The sequence below is a fragment of the Camelina sativa genome, chromosome 6, assembly GCF_000633955.1.
Source record: "Camelina sativa cultivar DH55 chromosome 6, Cs, whole genome shotgun sequence".
Taxonomy (NCBI): Eukaryota; Viridiplantae; Streptophyta; class Magnoliopsida; order Brassicales; family Brassicaceae; genus Camelina; species Camelina sativa.
This window is the reverse complement of record NC_025690.1, coordinates 5,532,529-5,549,319: the sequence shown is the minus strand read 5'-3', so window position 1 is coordinate 5,549,319 and position 16,791 is coordinate 5,532,529.

Below are 16,791 nucleotides of genomic sequence, written 5' to 3'. Positions count from 1 at the left end.
AAACAAAAATTAACCAGAAACTGATATAATCGAACTTATTAATCCGAAAAACCGAAGTCGCAGCCCTAGCTTCCATGAATGATGACCTTCAGCGTGTGGTGACAGAGGACAAAAGCTGTTTTTGACATTGGCAGATAGAGCACCAAGTTCAGATGGAATCACGGCAGCTTTCTATCACAGATTATGGTCAGATATTAAAGACAACATCATGGAGGAAATTATGTTTTTCTTCAGTTAAGGGAAAATGAAAGAAAAATTTATCATACAAATATATGTCTAGATTCAAAATTGGAGGTATCTGCAGCGATTAGGGATTATAGGCTGATTGCTCTGTACAACGTAACTTGAAAATCATCTCAAAAATCTTGGTTGAGTGATAGAAGAATTAATTAGCCCTTATAGTTTCTGCAAATCAAGCAGCTTACATCAAAGGTCAAAACATAATGGATTATGTTATTATTGCCCATGAAATGCTTCACTCCCTCAAGAAAATAAAGAGATGGGCTAACAGTTATATGACTGTTAAAACGAATATCTCAAAAGCCTATTAGAATGGCATTTTTTTCGACAAACTATGCAGCATATAGTTTTTGATACTATCTGGATCAACTGGATCATGAGTTATTCAGTGTTGATAAATGGCAATCCAATGGGACACATTACTCCTTAGAGAGGAATCAGACAAGATGACCCGTTTTCTCCCTACATTTTCACAAAAGCTGCCGGTGACAAAGAATTAAAGGGGATGAAAATAAGTACTACATGACCAACGATCAATCATCTCATGTTTGCGGATGATGCTCTTTTTTTTTGCCACACTCACCCCTAATCGTGTAATAGAATTATGAGCATCTTGAGAGACTATGAGAGGGTTTCAGGGCAAGCTGTGAATCTCAACAAATCAGCAATCACTTTTGGTTCAAGGGTCAAATAACATGTTAAAACAAAGCTTAGAAGAATTATAAATATTCACAATGATGGAGGTTGTGGGAAGTACCTAGGTTTACCAAAGCATGTGGGTTAGAAGAAGAAAGAAATTTTTACCTTTGTGGTGGACAAAGTGAAGAAGAGAACTCAAGGCTGGACAAATAGGTATCTCTCAGAAGAAGGAAAGGAGATAATAATAAAGACTGTGGCTCTAGCTACACCAATCTACACCCATGAACTGCTTCAAGCTGCCTTAAGGAATTTGTGAAGAATTAACAAGATGTTGGCTAAATATTGGTGGAGTAGAGACCCAAGGAGGAAACCAATGCATTGGGTTTCATGGAAGAAGATGAGTTTACCAAAAATAGAAGGGATATTGCGAGATTTCAAAAAATTCAACCTCAGCGTCCTGGAAAAACTGCTTAGTTACTAGATTACCAAAAGGCAGGTATTTTCCCAACTCTAATATTCTTACGGCTGGTCTAGGATATAAAGCTTACTTTATTTGGAAATCCCTATTAGTAGGTAGAGATTTTTTATGTAAGGGGATAAGATTCTTGATTGGTAGAGACAAATATTTGGGCTGATCTGTGGTTGGATACTCTGCAGAGGAATATAATACCAGAAGATATCAGTTTAATTATACATATCATAGTGATACCTACATAATAGTCGGATCTATTGGGTTGGCATTACAATGACTGGAATTTAATCAGTTAAATCCAGATATTTGCTAGCATCTCACTTGCCGGAGTATGAAAATACTGAAGACCCGTTGCTTCATCATGACTTGAAGACATCTACAGTAGAACCTCTAAAAATTAATAACGTTGGGACCATAAAATTTTATTAATTTATAGAGATTTTAATTTATCGATAAATTAATAAAATATTAATTTATGAAGAAAATTTTTTATCAGAAATTTAGAGTTTAGAAGAAATTGCTACTACTTTTTTCAAGGTGATGATGTAGTTGAAGAAGATATGACGGTACCTTTAGAACCAGTTACACGTAAGGAAGCAATTATCGCGTCAAAAACTCTCTATAATTTTTAGATGCGATTTGAGAACACAACACCAGAAGTTTTTGATGCTGTCAGAAATATTAGAGATACTCTCCAACAAAAATGCAAATTCAAGAACAAGCAAACAACAATAGATTCATATTTCACTAGAGTTTCTTAGATATATATATATATATATTTATATACACATATGTTTCTTAGATATATATATATACTAGTTTATTTGATTATTAATTTATGATATTGATGGGACCATATTTTTACATGGGATTTTCAAAAAAATTATAAATTTATTATTTAATCGAATAGTGTCCAAAATTACACTAGTCCCAACTTGGGACCGGAGAAATTTATTAATTTATAGAGGTTATTAATTTACCGAGTATTAATTTATAGAGGTTCTACTGTATTTGGAAGTTAAAAACGGCACCTCAGTTACAACATTTGCTTTGGAGAATTCTTTCGGAGGCTTTGGCTGCTCGAACTGTCCTTAACCGGCGAGGAATCACAACAAATGCTCAATGTCGAAGTTTTCACAAGGCTGATGAAGCTATCTCTCATCTATTGTTTGAATGTAAACATGGACAATCCATTTGGTTGCAAATTCCAGAATAATGATGAAAGATCTCAAGCAGGCTGGATATTTAGAGATTCAAAAGGTTTTTTCTTGCAGGCAGGATGCAAAATTTGAGGTATTGTTCAAAATTTTCTAGAGGCTGAACTACAAGCTCTTGCCATAGCAATGCAAGAAGCCGACAGTGAAGGATATAGGAAAATCATATTTGAGGGAGATAACATCAAGGCCATGCGTTTAGCCAAAGAAGAAATACAAAGCTTTATATGCTATACTTGGATCAGAGAAATCAATATATGGAAACAGAAATTTACAAATGTGGAGTTACGTTGGACACGAAGAACTGCAAACAGATTGGCGAAAGCAACTTTTCAAGATCATGTGAACTATGTATCTTATTTTTATGTTCCTTCTTTCCTTGTAAACATCATTCATGAGGATTACACTTACACTCCAGGTAAATACTAATCAAGTAGCATGATCTATTTACTTGCAATCAACATTCAAAGTTATTAGTAAACTCATGATCTAAAATTCCTCATTCAAAGTTTAAAGAAGTAGTATGTTTCTTTAAACTTCTTCCATCTTCATTGAGTGAAACTTGAGAATCAGCCCAAGACATACCTACACCTATAATGATAGCAATAACAATATTAACATAAATTTCAAAGTCATAATCATCTGGAATATAAAGCAAATCAAATACCTTCATAGTATCACATAGATCAGATGAAAACTGAGAATATTCAAGATCTTCTAATTGCCTCATTAAGCTGATGTTACCTGATATAAGATTGGAATCACTCCAACTTAAAATCACACAAGGATCAAGAGATTCCAAGCTTATCTTGCGGAAGGTGGAATTCACGAGCTGGCTCTGAAGCACTCTCTCGATCAATGGGATAATCGACTCGCTCGATCAATGAACGAATGAAGGATTTTGAATCACTCAACAAACTTAATCCGCAAGATTCTGAAGCACTTAGTGAATCACTCACAAAGAACTAAAGAACAAAGCAATACAAAGACTCAAACTTTGTAAAGAAGAAAACGTTTCTATTACTTTAAAATGATCAAGGGTAATTTACAATGAACGAACTAATTAGCATATATAGGCTCAGCTACACGTTCTAGTGTTCTAAAACAAGAAATAAATCGCAACAATTAATGAAAATATGATTGTTGGAGCATTAAGTGTAGAATCAGTCCAAATAAGGCAAGAAGATGTGCCTTGTATCTCGTTAACTTGGGGAGGAAATGGTGACATCTTGGAAGCTTCTTGGGAACTTTTGGAAACACAAATATGCACAGGAATAGGATAGGAAGTAGTCGTTGTGCATTGATGACAATCGGGTCCGAAAAAGGCAAGTAGTAATAAGATTGAATCCGCCTGATCGAATTGTTATTATTGCTGGTGAAAATCTTCCAAATATTCTCTGGTGGTTGTAGAGGCTCTCCTGGTTTCCATTTGGGGCACGTCCAAGTGAAGGAAAATGGAAGTTTCCATATTTGGCTCCAAGTAAATCAATGGACATGATTCAAAGGGTGGTTTGGACTTGGGTCTTTTCTTGTGTTGTTCTCCATGGGCTGGGGACTTGTGGTGAATCAAATAGGTGTGTGGGCTTCCTCTAGGGCTGGTCCAAATGTCAAAAGTATGAAACTCTTCATAGCTTACAATGATGTCTGATCCATATGCGAGTAGTTCAACATGTCTGTCAGCGAGTAGTTCAACATGTCTGTCAGCGAGTAGTTCAGCAGGTCCAGCGAGTAGTCGAACAAGTACTTTAGCTATGACTTCTTGTGTCATATTTGAATCAGATGAATGGTAAGTGATTCCTTGATGAATTGGTGTTGCCTCATTAAAAACCTTTCTAGGAAAACCCAATGGGAAAAACCCTAGACAAGGGAAAAAGACTGCAACAGTCATATCCCAACAATGAGGTGATTTGAATTGATGATGCTTGATCCCTCTTGAACCATTGGACTTCCTAGGGTTAATTTGATGATGAATAATAAACCCTTCTCTTTGTGCTTGATCAGAACTCCATTTGAGAAGAGATTCTCCAAGATGCTCTTCGTGGACCGGTTTGGTGTGTGGACTGGTTGGTTCGCCATGCTCCCGGTTTTGTTTAGTTCTGATGTCTGCATCATTACCAACATTGTTAACAAACGTTTTTGAAATTCAAACCTTATGAACCGAATTGGATAATGATAAGATCCGATTAATGATCTTTTGGGACTGATGATGAACGAGTTTAATCCAATTAGAATTGCAGAGAAATGAAAAAACCCTTGATTGATTTTGATCGAGTTCAACGTTTCTTCTTTTTTTATTCTGAATGTCTTCTAGGTTGAGCAGCTTTTTTTAAGGAAGAGAGAGATTATTGATGGAAGTTGATCCTTTGCTCAATAAAGAACAAGATATTGGAGGAAGAAGATGCTGAGGTGATTAGGAGCAGAGAGTATCATAAGCAGATGTAGAAGATAGAAGTAGAAGCGACGAAGGAAGGAAGGAAGGAAGAAGAAGAACGTAAGGGAGAAGAAGAAGGTTAAACAAAAGGTCATTAGGCTATGTAATCAATGATGCCCAATTATGTGTAATGGGCTCTATTTTATGGTTTAGGACAAGTGAACAATTAACCTAAACCTAGTAGTATAAATATGTAAGGAGATGGTAAAAACAAGACAAGGTTGTTGTGTAATAGTAAGTTTTTTTCTAAGGGGCTAAGACTCCTTCAAGTACATATCAACATGGTATATGGTCTTGGTGGCCTGGAAGTGTGAAGATCTCCACAAAGAAATCAAAGGCAAAAGCTAGTTCATTAGAACACAGCAAAAAGGAAGAAAAGAGAAAAAAAGAAAAGAAAAGGTAACATTAAAAACCAGTCTTAAAGTAGAAATGCAGAACTAACTAGTGGTTCCAGTGTGTGATGGGAACAACTATAGCTTATGGGTCATTAAGATGAAGCCAATCATTAAGTCTAAGGGGTTGTGGAAGATAGTAACTGAGGGAATTCCAGAATCACCAAAGCTAGCTACACCTGTACAAGATGAGAGAAAGAAATTAGTGGAGGGGGATGAACTTGAAATGAAAGACCAAACAGCTTTGCAACTACTGTTTAGTGCTGTTACTGAAGAAATTTTCAATACTTACCGTCGATGACTGAAACATCAAGAGAAGCATGGGAAGTGTTGAAGGTGAGGTTTCAAGGAGACTCAAAAGGTTCCATGATAATGCTGCAGAGACTAAGGGCCAACTTTTACAACCTGAAACAAGATGAAAGAGACAATTGTAGAGTTCACTAAGAAGGTAGTTGAACTGGGAAATGAAATGAGAACACATGGAGAAGTGTTACCTGAGAGCATGATTGTCTCCAAGATATTGTGCTCCTTCCAAGAGAGGTTTGACTCATATGTGGGTGTGATAGAGCAGACAAAAGACATTGCAACCATAACAGTGGCAGAGGTAGTCAATGCCTTACAAGGTCAAGAAAATATTAGATAATAAAAACAGTGGGAGTGCAGAGGGAGCGTTTGCGGCAAGGTTTCAGAAGTTTATGAAAGTTCAACATACACAAGACATATTCAGACCATAATCTTCTCAGTCTAAGTGGTGCAGCGTATGTAAGAAAAACAATCACAATGAGGAAGAATGCTACTACAAAAAAAAAAAAAAGACAACAACCACTCAACAAAACATGCAATTCAAACCTAGAGGAAGTTGTTTTGTGTGTGGAAAGCTGGGACACTATGCTAGAGACTGCAGACTCAAGCATAATCAAACCCAGATGCAGGCTCAAGCAGAACAACAACGTCAAGCATCAATAAACATACAAGACCAAGAACAAGACAACCAAGAAAAAGGGTTATTTCAGCGATTAATGACCAAATCTCAAATAATGAAAATATTTGGTTGATTGACAGTGGAACTACGTGCCACATGGCTAGAGAAGAAAGCTGGTTTTCTCTGTTAAATACAAGCATTAGGAAATGTATAAGGCTATGCAATGGTGAAGCTATCCAAGCTAAAGGAAAAGGTTCAATCACTATGATGACTGAGATTGGAAAAAGGACAATAAGGGATGATCTCTTCGTACCTAGCTTGAAACACAATTACCTAAGTGTTCCTCAACTGATGAACAATGGCTATGGGATAATGTTCAATGCATCAGGATGCACAGTCACTAATTAACAAGGGCAAAAAATATTGGAGGCACCCATGAGAGATTGATGTTATTCTATTGAGTTTCAGAAAATGAAGAAAGAGAGAAAGCAAGGAGAGACATCACAAGAGAAGGTGGAAACACGACCTGGAGGGTATGGGGAAGAATGTGGAGATACTGGACCTGCAAAACTGCAACCTCAAAAAAGTAAGATTGAAGAAGTGATGAATCTTACTGTAAATAGTGACATAAAAGAGGGAGATCCTAGTAAGAGCCAGCAAGAAATGCATAATGCATAAATGTTTGAAGCTAGAGTGTTTGAAATCGGAGTCCAAAAATCAGCAAGGCCATAATCAAAATGAAATGACTGAGAAAATGAATTACCAATCTGTTGCGATTCAAAGAGAGTAGGATGGTGGAATCAATGATCAGAAAAGCACAGTAACGGTTGAGAGGGAAACTGGGTATGTTTTTCATTTGTTGACAGTAGTTGAGAACTCGGTTGCTGAAAACAAAGAGGACGAGATTTATGTGAAACAAATAATGGGTCAGGAAGCTGAAGATCTCAAGGTGTTGTCCGAAGAGAATTCCAACCAGAGGAAGAACATGGAAGAGCTATTGGATGTATATGATGCTTATGTTGAGACTAAGAAGGAACATAAATGGTTGCAAGCAGCTCAGAGAAAAGGAAAAGGTTCAGAGATTGTAAAATCAGAATGTGCCAAGGCCTTGTTAAGATATAAGTGAATTGAGGAAGATAAATCAAAGTTACCATCAAAACCAGAAGAAACTAACAAGAGCAAGGTCCAGACTGATGACTCCATAGATCACCCATCCTGCAACAATCGACAAAAAACTATTGTTCTGAAATCTTTGAAGCTCAAACCATCTATAAAAGAAAAACAGAGAAATTCAAGCATTATACCTGAAGTGTCTGCACCGAGGATCATCACACCGGATGAGGGAGATGGAGATTGTGTGAAGGTTGCTGCAGATAGGTACATACAGGAGAAATAGTTGAATTACTTGAAGAGAGAAAAGAAGAAGCTAAATAATCTGGAGAGGAATAGGTTTCAAAGTGAAAATAAAAAGGAAAGCAAGAGGAAGACTAAAGCTACGAAAGATAAGGAAAAGAGGGAGATAAAAAGGAAGAAATCAAACTTACGATGCTCACATGAGAAGGAGAATGATGATTCAACTAGCAATGAGACCAACATGCAGAAGAAGAAGCCTCAAATCACAGAAACACATGACAAGAACAAGGGATCAGTCATGCTGAAAAACGGATCAGAAAATGGATCAAATTCAATCAATAGTACTAAGGTAAAGAATGAAACATTGAGGGAGAAAAATAAATTACCTGTGAGTTTTGTGGTTGTTGCAGAAGGGATGGACTTACAACACTTGCAAGAGTACCTGAAGAACAAGAACAAGCATCAGGTTTCAGTCATTGAAGAGAAAGTAAGGGAAATCAAGCCAATAGCCAAATCCGGAACAGTGTAGAATCATATCAAATCTAATGAGATTGGAAAGATAAAGATGATGAGGGAGCAAGAGAACCTACCGGTGAGCTATGCTGATGTTGTGAGAGGCATAGGACCAGAAATTAAGGACCAAATATAAGAAGTTTCAGAAACAAAGGGAATCAATTTCTTAGGTCAGATTTTGGAGATTAAGCAAAAGGATCAAGAGGGAGTGTTGGAAGTTGATTATTTGCTCAATAAAAAACAAGAGACATTGGAGGAAGAAGATGCTGAGGTGATTAGGAGCAGAGAGTATCATAAGCAGATGTAGAAGATAGAAGTAGAAGCGACGAAGGAAGGAAGGAAGAAGAAGAAGAAAAACTTAAGGGAGAAGACGAATGTTAAACAAAAGGCCAGTAGGCTATGTAATCAATGAGACCCAATTATGTGTAATGTGCTCTATTTTGTGGTTTAGGACAAGTGAACAATTAACCTAAACCTAGTAGTATAAATATGTAAGGAGATGGTAAAAACAAGACAAGGTTGTTGTGTGATTATAAGTTTTTTCTAAGGGGCTAAGACTCATTCAAAGTACAAATCAACAATTATTAGTTATTACGATGGTTTAGTTAAAACCTAAAAATTTAATTAATATATAGATTAAGTTAATTTTTAAACTTAACGTTGGTTTATTGCGTGGGTTACTACAACGGCTATATTGTGAAACCCTTTTTATTTTGAAATTTTACGTCATATTGTCAAGGGTTGTTGTTAATTAAGTGACATTTATATTATAATCTCTTGTAGTGAACATCTGAAATGTTTTGTTATCTATGAATTTACAACTATGAGAAGGACGTAGCGCAGCAAAGATTCAAATTTATTTTCAACAAGGAATTTTACTAGTTAATTTTGTTTGCGTCAGTTCAAAGATAGGGATCTGGGTACTGTATTTGGTCATTTAATTTGTGAAAATATGAATGAGATCAAAATAATACAAAAAGTTTATTTCAACAAAGTATAAAATACATAGGGATACAGATTACGTATCATCAACCAATCCTCACGGATGGGCCAACGTTGTCAAGTAAAATAGATTTAAAAAAAGGTACAATGGGCTATAAACCCTAAAACATAGAAAACACGGGTCTTGATGAGACTCTTATTGAACAACAAACATCGTTATAAACTTTAAATGGATTAATATTATCCAGAACTGTTGATTTTTTGCAGAACATGAAGTCTGGTCTCTGCGATCAGTTTAGTATGATTTTTCACACTTTCACCAACCTCCTTAATCTTCTCTATTAATTTCTCTACTTTCTCACTGATGAGTTTGAGGACAAGTCTTGTGTCCGCCTCATCTTCTTCATTCTCAATAGCATTATCAACATATTTTGGATACGTTCTTCTAGACCATCGACTAGAATAGATACGGTCTCCATCGCTTCTTCGTTGATTTTTATACCCATCTCTAGACCTTCCAACTGTTTCTTCAGAACGTCATTCTTTCTACGCAAGGCAGTGTCGACGCCAACCCATCCCACCAAAACCAGTGTTGACGATATAACCCCAAAGCCGCCAAAGCCTGTTGCCATTAGAGCTATCGATACGGCCGAAACAACGGCTAACACAGCCCCGAAAAACATATTCGCAAATGAACTTTGTTTCCTCCTCCTCCAATGATTGCACCATCCTTATTGGGTTATCTCCCCAAGGGAGGAAGGCAGAGTGAAGGTTCTCTCCATGGTGGAACAGGTTGGACACAAGGTTTTCTCTATAAGGGAGGAGGGCAGAACCGAGGTTCTTTCCATGTTAGTCATAAACTATTGTGATGTAATTTATTTTTTATTCAAAATATTTTTTGAGCCAATAATTTTAGTCATTGAAGAAACTATGCAAAAGTAAAAATAAAGAAACATATAATAGTTGGCTTAATTTGTTCATATAGACATTTTGTAGGTGGTGGTAAATAATATATTTGTAACATACAGTATACGTAGGTGTAAAAAATACGATTTTAATGGTAACATACATAAAAGATTTGTATATGGATATAAATCAATATATTATAGCAAAACAAAATTATAAAGAATGTACAATAAATTTTAATATATTTTTATTAAATTTAATTTTATTTAAAAAACTTTAAATTCGTACATCGGACGGGTCTTTATCTATTATATAAGTAAAGTCCAACTCCGATTAGTATGAAATCTTTTAAAAAGGAGCCCAATCTAAAATCCGTGCGGGTTTTGCCACATAGGCCCAAAACGGACAATATTATAAAAACGAGGGAGTTGGTTTGGGTTTGGAAAGCTGAACAGTATCACTAATCTTCTCGGATGGTCAATGTTACAAAGAAAACGTACAATGGGTTGTAAACCCAATTATTAAAAGTAGAAAGAACATGTTTTTCCATTTACTACAAAATATTTGTACATTTATGAATACAAGAGAGATGAAAGATACTCTAGGTTAATGAAATTACAGAGAAAGAATCTTAGTCTCCGCAATGAAATAATGAGAAGAAAATGAGGATGGAATCTGCAGATAACCTCTTGAAACTCTACCAAAACATGGGTTATATGGAAAGAAAGCAAAGTGATTTTAGATAAGAAACTAAACTTGCTTTGAAACGACAAAACGACGTGAGAAAGATACAAAAAAAAAAAAAAAAAAAAAAAAATCTTTCAGAAAATAAAAGAAAGTAAAGAGATTTTGGTCGTCTAATTTATAAGGGGTGCTTGCAAAACTAGACCCCTAACTTAAGTCAATTGCAAAACTAACCGTCTTTTATTCTCTCTCCAATATTTGCCACTTTCTCCCAATTAATTCTTTATGTGTTTATTGTATTCACAAAAATGTCATTATTTCTGTTTTATTTAAATTTTTTGCGACAATGTTTATTACATCTATATCCTCATCTTCTTCTTTTATTTATGGTTATGCATCGTCATCAATTTTCCAACAACCAAATTTGAAGCTCTTAATGCTTCAACAACCCAAATTTGTGAGCTTAAATAACACACAATGCTATGAGAACTTCATTTTCTTCCATCTCCTCTCCATTTTAATCCAAGAAATTTTGCAAATGCGTTCATCTTGTTATATGTCGTGATTCTTGGATAGTGATTAAATTGGTGCTGGGTTTCTTCCGTGGTGACTAAAGACGACATCCTCGGTGTTTGGCATTGCGAAACAACCACCGATAAGGTTATTTTCCGGTAGATTTCGTGATTTTCCTTGATTTTTTTACAAAATTAGATTTCATTTATTAGTCTAACTGTCATAATATCATTTAAAGTCTACTATGTGATCAGTTTTGCAATTAAGGGGGAGGTATTGGTTTAGGATTTAGAAAGAATTTTAATGACTTTATGTTCTTGCTGATTGTTAGAATCATAAAAAATTGAAAGTTAAAAATGAAGGATTCTAAGAGATTGTTTAGGAAGTTTTTTAAAATCTTGATGATTTGTTTTTTCTAATCTTGTAAAATCTTTCTATTTGATGAAAGAGTTTTCATGACTTTTGTTATGAAGGAAATGATATAAAATCCTAAACCAATAACATAAAATTTGAATTCATTAACAATCCAAGATTCTTTTGTTTTACTTGAATAACATAAAACTTTTAATGACTTTATAAAACTCTTAATCCAATAACACTAGATTTATCAAGATTTTAGATAACTTTTTACAAATCCACAACCAATAACACCAAATTTTTAAAGAGTTTTTAAAAGTCTTGATTGAATAACAACATATTTTACCTAACTTTTAAAGTCATTAAAATTCTTTCTAAATCCTAAACCAATACCTCCCCCTAAGTTTATCAAGTTTCGAGCATGTAGACTGAAATTTCAGTCTCCTTAATTTCATTTGAAAACAAAAAAAATATGGTTCAGACTGCATTATAATCTTTTCGTCGGATACATTGTTTGCAGTCTACTAAGGTGTATTTTTGCAATTGACCAAATTCTTGACCAAATTCTTGACCAAATTCTTGACTTTATTTTGGCTATTTTAGGGGTTGACCAAAATATCAAAACATTGACCGTAATATTATTGATTTAAAATAAACTAGTTGACTGCAAACAAAGTCAACTTGTCTGGAGACTTCGTTTGAAGTCTACTTGGGGAAGTCAAACTTGGTCAATTGCAAAACTAACCACGACGAAGTCTACTTTTTTTAGTTGACGGATAGATGAAGTCTACTGTGTAACTAGAAGTCTACAACAAAGTCAATGGTTTGGTTAATTGCAAAAATAGCCATAGTAGACTGAAATCGAAGTTAACTTGTTGAACTTTCCTTTAAAGTCAACTCGGTTTTATGAATATAATTGCAAAACTGTCTAAAAAAATTAACAAAGGAAAACCACAAAAGAAGTCAACTAACCTAGTAGACTTTGTTTGCAGTCTGCTTTGTTAAATTGAAACTGCCAAAATAGCCCACAAAGTAGACTTCGAGTTATTGTCTCTGCGTAGATGCTTGTTTATGTCTAGTCGTTTTACATCAACATGAAGTCGGCAAAATTTGAAAACCAAATTATTGCAAATTGGTGAATAATTTTAAAGATTTTCCTGTTGTATTCTTTGATATATGTTATGTACTTGCCTCTATATGTTTTTGAAATGATTATATATTATACATATGGAGAAATCAAGTTTTTGGTTTTCTTAGGCAGTTAGGTCATTAACTTAGACTTATTTTGGAAGTCAACGGGTTGGAATTCTGTGTGAAGTCTGTATAATTAGAAAATTCTTTAATTGAAAATATATAAAGAATATTTTTGATTTTTTAGTTCGAAGATGAAACAGCGGCGAAGAGGAAGCGGTGGGGTTGATGAATACAGAGTTCAGTGAGATCTGGTACAAAAAAGTTAAGCGAAGTAAGCAAAAAAGACATCCGAAAGATGGAGATTTAAGTTTAACACGAAAAGAAATGGGAAAATCAACCGTTATTAATAAGCGGATGAGATAAGTGGAAGAGATAAGAGGAAGAGATTGATGACAAGAATATGAGCAAGATGGAATTAGAGATAATTATAGTTGTTATCGTGGTTTTTAAGTTGAGTAAAATTATAATAATTATAATAATTCTGGTTTTAGAAAACCAATTCCGGTTTATTTGAAACAGTACCAGAAAAATATAAAAAAAACCGACTTCTCTGGCAGACTTCTTTACCAACTAACGTCAAATCAATTTAAACCTGGTAATGATTATGTCTACGACTTCTCAGGCAGACTTATGCATGGAAAACTGAACCATCTGCAAATTAATCAAATCTATTGAATATTTGTAATGATTATGCTGAAGACTTATCAAGAAGACTTCTTCCTGGGAAACTAAACCGTACTTTAAACTGCAAATCAATCAAATCAATTTAATATTTGTAATGATTATGCTGAAGGCTTATCAGGAAGACTTCTTCCTTGGAAATTAAACCGTATTTATCGTGTCTAATTATTCTGATTAGACACGAATAATTAAACACGAATAACCCCAAAATTTGTTGTGGATATCTCAAATTTTTGATTTAAAAAATACAAAAATAATTTATTATAACAATTAAATAAATAATAAGATAAAAAAATTAAAATCTCAATTCTGGATAATTCTCTTCCACTGTCACTGCTCCACCGCCCCATCACCCCATCACCTATCCTAACAACTCTGCACACAAAATCAGCTTCTTCTCCGTCTCTTCTTCATTCTTCTCCATTGCTACTCCATCGCTTCCACCTCGGCCTCCACCACCTACTGTTTAATCTTCTCCTCTGCTTGTAAAATTAAAGACAAGAACAATCTTTGGTAAAAAATCTGACTTTAAGCAATTAAATCATAAAAATCCAAATAAAAGTTAAAATCAAACTCGAAAAAGATAGAACTAAACCTTTTCCAACGGACTACCCAATAACAATTCTCATATCCAAATAAGAAAACCCATGTGGAACCCAAATTCAACCAACATAAAACTAAAAACATAGATTAGGTAGGTAGATATGAAAACAAAACCTTTGGGATTAGATTTGAATATAAATGAAGGCCAAAGCTGGAGGGAGATTCGTAAAGTCACATTTGCAGAACTTCTTCAATGAAAAAAACAAGAGAGAAAAAAGATGATAGATTGAAGTTGTGACATCTGTTTTTAGATCTATTTTTTTTTTTGGAGAGCCGAGATATATTTGAGACAGAGGCAAGTAAAATAAAAGAGAATCTAGGGTTTTCTTATTTATCTTTGTAAGCCACGAAATAGTATGTGGGTATATGTGGCTCAATTTTCTAGAGCAACAATATCAGAATTTTTGAGACGGAAATTTTGGAGAGAGAGAGAAATTTTGGAGAGAGAGGGATCACATAAAAGAACTATGGTTGACTTACAGAGAGAAGTATATATATATATATATATATATATGGTTAAATTATCCGGTTAGGTTAAAATCAAGTAATCGGTACACTTTCGGTTAGGTTCAGCTATCGGTTTGGTTAAATTATCGGTGAAATTAAGATAATATAATATTAATCGTTGATTCCATAACAAAATCAACCACCAATAGTCTATAGATAAGTCTACTTAAGCAAATCCTAAATCAAAAATTTTAGCCTAATCAACCTTTCCTTGTTTAATTTGACTATTTTATATGTAAAATTATTTTATTTTAATGCAGGAACTCTATGTGGTTATTATTTGATCAACAAGTTTATCAAATTATTTTTTTATAATTTTATAATTATAATTTAAACTATAATTAAGGAGTAGAAGTCTTTTTATGTCTTCTTGTCAAAGTCAATTTGTAATCCACCTTAAAAAATCTGTTACAGACTTCCTCGAGTTAGATCAGTTATTTCGGCTTCTGTTTTTTGTTTGGTCGTAAGGGAGTCAACTGTAATTTNTCAACTGAAGATATCGACTCCCATATCGTCAGAGGGGAGATTCAGAGCGATGAGGCAGAATCTCAGCAGATGCATGGCTGGGTTGCGTCCTCGAGGAATCGACCAATGACCGTTTGATACTGCTTCAGACACTTTAGCGTACAAACCNATGGAGCCAGATTGTTCTTTTACAAAGTGAAAAGACAGGAAAAAACACACACATTCAGGAGGAAAACGATTTGTAAATGAAGCTAAAAGGTAGAGGGAGCTTGATTGTGGGAGCAGTCTTGCTATGTTATGTGAGCTGGAAGTTTTCGAACCATAGGTAAAGGTAGGTATCCTGGATGGCTGAGGGAATTGGATTGATCGCATCCCTATCCAATCCTGTGAGCCTCCTTCTCATTTGTAATTGAATGGCCTTTCTTAGCCTTGCCTCCGATAGAAAAGAGCCTGAATGGAGTCTTGCATTTCGTTGCATCCAGATATTGTAGAGAAGAGCTTGAAACAACAGTTTACAAATGATATTAAGCTTCCTATTTGTGGTAGGAGACTTAATCCAATGTAGATAACCGCTGAACGAGTTTGGTAGCTGAGGTTGGGGTTGGAGATGAGCGAAGAAGTCAAGCCATAAAACTTTTGAGTAGGGGCAGCGGAAGAATAGATGGTCCCGAGTCTCCTCCCCTGCAATACACAGTAGACAAGTGGAAGGTACCTGCAGGTTCCATCTCCTTAGCCGGTCCCTTGTTGTAAGCCTGTCAAGCGTTGTGAGCCAAGCCATAAATGCCATTTTTGGGATGTTCTCCTTGAACCAGATTTGAGTGTGCCATGAAACCGAGGGTCCATGAGGATGAAGCCGCTTCCAAGTTTTCATTGAGGAGAAGGTACCACCAGGTTGGTCAGATGTGAGCTTTCAACTGAAGATATCGACTCCCATATCGTCAGAGGGGAGATTCAGAGCGATGAGGCAGAATCTCAGCAGATGCATGGCTGGGTTGCGTCCTCGAGGAATCGACCAATGACCGTTTGATACTGCTTCAGACACTTTAGCGTACAAACCAATCCCAGACAGCCTTGGTCCTGAATCACCCACTATGTCTAGCAGAGAACCTAGTCCTGTCCAGTTATCATGCCAGAACAGAGCTCCTGTGCCTGAGACAATCTCACAACAAATAAAAGACCTTGCCAATCCTTAATTTAACAAGTCTTCTCCAGAAACTTCTTCCTCTTATTAGGTATTTTTTAACCCAGGAAACCCACAGTGAACCCGCCTGAGAAAAAATTAACCAGATTAGCTTCAATCCAAAAATCTGATTCCAGTCAACTAGTCTTTTGAGCCCCAGTCCTCCTGCAGATTTAGGCGAGCAAACTGTCTCCCAAGAGACCTTGGCTCCTCGGGCTGACTCAGACACTCCCTTCCACAAAAAAGAACTGCAAATTTGCTCCAACTCTTCAAGACACTTGTTTGGAAGTAGAAATATCGAATTCCAGAAATTGATGGTGCTATTGATGACTGACTTAAGTAGTTGGAGACGGCCTGCGAATGAGAGATGTCGATGAGTCCAACCCGAAATGCGGCTTTTGACTCTATCTATAAGAGGTTGATAGTCCGTTGGAGAGAGTTTCTGTGTAATGAGGGGAACGCCAAGGTATTTGACAGGTAAGGAACCATGAGTTAACCCCTGTCGCATTGCTATCCCCCTGATATCATTCCTGTCGTTGCCATCAAGAAAGAGACATGATTTTGTGAGATTAACCCCAAGCCC